The sequence below is a fragment of the Coregonus lavaretus genome (genome assembly GCF_964263955.1).
Source record: "Coregonus lavaretus genome assembly, chromosome: 21".
Lineage (NCBI taxonomy): Eukaryota > Metazoa > Chordata > Actinopteri > Salmoniformes > Salmonidae > Coregonus > Coregonus lavaretus.
The window spans coordinates 48,268,849-48,272,714 of record NC_140008.1 but is presented as its reverse complement, the minus strand read 5'-3'; positions in this window follow the sequence as shown (position 1 = coordinate 48,272,714).

Sequence of the window (3,866 nt, the reverse complement as noted above, 5' to 3'; positions counted from 1 at the left end):
TCAGAATGACTGCTCATTAGCTTGAAGGGGGGTCCATCGACGCCCAGCGGTTCTGGTGTTAATGTTATCATACATATTACATTTTAGTCATTTAGCAGACACACTTATCCAGAGTGACTTACAGTAGTGAGTGCATACATTTTCATTCGTACTAGTCCCCTGTGGGAATCGAACCCACAACCCTGGTGTTGCAAGTGCCATGCTCTACCAATCTTACCATTATTGGATTTAAATTGATATGATCTCCTCCCATGGAGACCAAGAGCTTGGTTTTCTTTGTTTGATGGACCTCTGGCTCCTACTCCCAGTAAAAGAGCATGTAGGCCACAGACACAGATAACTACAGAAGGATGATGACATCAAGCAGCAATCAACCATTTGAGTGGCCATTTATCTTTTTCTTTCTATTTTCTGGCGATGGTCCTGACAGTCTTTGTTGTGATTTTTGCTTTTAGCTCCTGTCTGGCCTCCGCTGTTACATAAATCTCCCTTAACAAAACCAGGGCCTGTATTCATAAAGCATCTCAGGGTAGGAGTGCTGATCTAGGATCAGGTCCCCCGTCCATGTAATCTTATTCATTATGATTGAAGGAAGGAAAACAGGAATATGAAATGGAGAGAGTATTATTGGATAGAAGAAAGAGACACATTGTTTTATGAAGATGGGGCAAGGCCAATTGTCTGTTTTATTGTCCCATTGATAGAGCTCCAGTAGAGGACACCAATCCCCCCTTACAGTCTCACATATGCCCTTTCAGTTATTTCGTCAAGTTGGGGCAATGGGGCATTAAACAGTGTTATGCTAGTTATAGTGATAGTTTCCAGTAGATGGTGGAATTTTCATTTTTATCAGAAACCACCAGAGTCAGTGTCGTCACAGATGTTCCATTATATTGACCAGATACTCCATTGGCGGCTCTAACAATGAAAATAAATGTCTTAAAAAATGAAAGGCAGTCGGGAGGAGGCAAGATCAGGTGGGACCATTCTAGTCAATGAGAGGGCAGATGCACGTGTGAACAACCACAACAATCCTTTTTATCTGGGATCCTTGGGACGTCCCTACCCCATTGAAGTTGACATTTTAATTGGTTCAGGTACAGATTAGGGTTAGGTAAGGGTTATGGTTAGGGTTTAGGGTAGGGACGTCCCAAGGATTCCGGATAGCACTAACATGCACAACTCCGATATAAAGTGTTTTTTTCTGAAAGTTGCCGGGATGTCACATGTCCTACTTATATCAGTACACTCGTAACAACATAAGCATTACAAAACTTATATTTTCAATCAAATAAACCTCACGTAGCATATAAACCATTACATTTTTTGTTCACCAAATTAGACACTCTCTCTGACCTCCATACAAAAACTCTTCGCTTGCTGAGCAAAATTAAATTAAAAACCGCCACCTGCTGGACAAAAAATACTTTACGCCAAGTTATCCCTCTCGCTTTGCCTCTTCCTCTCTGGTGTCATCCATCTCTTGCTCCTCACACTCAAGAGGAATTTTTCAAAAATAAATAACTACAGTTAAAGGGATGAGACGATAAAGAAAAAACCTTTAGGTTTTACAAAGTGGAAAACGTTCAGAAGAGGTCATTATTTGTATTTTTATTTATTATGGATCTCCATTAGCTGCTGTACTCTTCCTGGGGTCCGGCAAAATTAAGACAGTTATACATGTATTTTTTTCACAACACACTAAGTGTGTGACCTCTGGCCCATACTCCACTACCACATATCTACAACACAAAATCCATGTGTACGTGTGTGTATAGTGTGTATGTTATCATGTGTGTGTATGCATGTGTCTGTGCCTATGTTTGCACTGCTTCACAGTCCCCTCTGTTCCATAAGGTGTATTTGTATCTGTTTTTTAAATCTGATTCTACTGCTTGCATCAGTTACCTGATGTGGAATAGAGTTCCATGTAGTCATGGCTCTATGTAGTACTGTGCGCCTCCCATAGTCTGTTCTGGACTTGGGGACTGTGAAGAGACCTCTGGTGGCATGTCTTGTGGGGTATGCATGGGTGTCTGAGCTGTGTGCTAGTCGTTTAAACAGACAGCTCGGTGCTTTCAACATGTCAATACCTCTCACAAATACAAGTAGTGATGAAGTCAATCTCTCCTCTACTTTGAGCCAGGAGAGATTGACATGCATATTATTAATGTTTGCTCTCTGTGTACATTCAAGGGCCAGCCGTGCTGCCTTGTTCTGAGCCAATTACAAGTCCCTCTTTGTGTCACCTGACCACACGACTTAAAAGTAGTCCAGGTGCGACAAAACTAGAGCCTGTAAGACCTGCCTTGTTGATAGTGCTGTTAAGAAGGTAGAGTAGCACTTTATTATGGACATACTTCTCCCCATCTTAGCTACTGTTGTACCAATATGTTTTGACCATGACAGTTTACAATCCAGGGTTACTCCAAGCAGTTTAGTCACCTTTTAGGTTTAGGGTTTAGTGAATGATTTGTATCAAATACAATGCTTTTAGTTTTTGAAATATTTAGGAACTTATAAATAACGTATTCCTTGCCACCCGTTCTGAAACTAACTGCAACTCTTTGTTAAGTGTTGCAGTCATTTCAGTTGCTGTAGTAGCTGACGTGTATAGTGTTGAGTCATCCGCATACATAGACACATTGGCTTTACTCAAAGCCAGTGGCATGTCATTAGTAAAGATTGAAAAAAGTAAGGGGCCTAGACAGCTGCCCTTTGGAATTCCTGATTCTACCTAGATTATGTTGGAGAGGCTTCCATTAAAGAACACCCTCTGTGTTCTGTTAGACAGGTAACTATTTTTCCACAATATAGCAGGGGGTGTAAGCCATAACACATATGTTTTTTCAGCAGCAGACTATGATTGATAATGTCAAAAGCCACACTGAAGTCTTACAAAACAACCCCCACAATCTTTTTATCATACATTTCTCTCAGACAATCATCCGTCATTTGTGTAAGTGTTGTGCTTGTTTCCTATAAGCATGCTTAAAGTCTGTTGTCAATTTGTTTACTGTAAAATAGCATCGTATCTGGTGAAACACAGTTTTTCCAAAACTTTACTAAGGGTTGGTAACAGGCAGATTGGTCTGCTATTTGAGCCAGTAAAGGGGGCTTTACTATTCTTAGGTAACGGAATGACTTTTGCTTCCCTCCAGGCCTGAGGGCACACACTTGCCAGTAGGCTTAAATTGAAGATATAGGAGTGGCAAAATCGTCCGCTATTATCCTCAGTAATTTTCAATCCAAGTTGTCAGACCCCGGTGGCTTGTAATTGTTGATAGACAACAATCTTTTTTTTTTCTCCTCCAAAATTACAAAGCTTTTTGGTGAGATATACTTGGATGTGTAGCGTCAGCATTTGTTGCTGGCATGTCATGCCTACATTTGCTAATCTTGCCAAATCATTAAAATAGTTGGCCATATCAGTCGGTTTTGTAATGAATGAGCCATCTGATACAATGAATGATGGAGCCGAGTTTGCCTTTTATCCCACATTTTGTAATGAATGAGCCATCTGATACAATGAATGATGGAGCCGAGTTTGCCTTTTATCCCACATTTCATTGAAGGTGCTCCAAAGCTTTTTACTATCAGTCTTTGCGTCATTTATCTTTGTTTCATAGTGTTGTTTCTTGTTCTTTTTATTCAGTTTCGTCACATGATTTCTCAATTTGCAGTAGGTTTGCCAATCGGTTGTGCAGCCAGACTTATTTGCCATTCCTTTTGCCTCATCCCTCTCAACCATACAATCTTTCAATTCCTCATCAATTCACGGGGATGTAATAGTTTTTACAGTCATTATGTCTATATTTTTATGCATTTGATTTGTTTTTGACTCACTTTAATAATTTACAAACTAA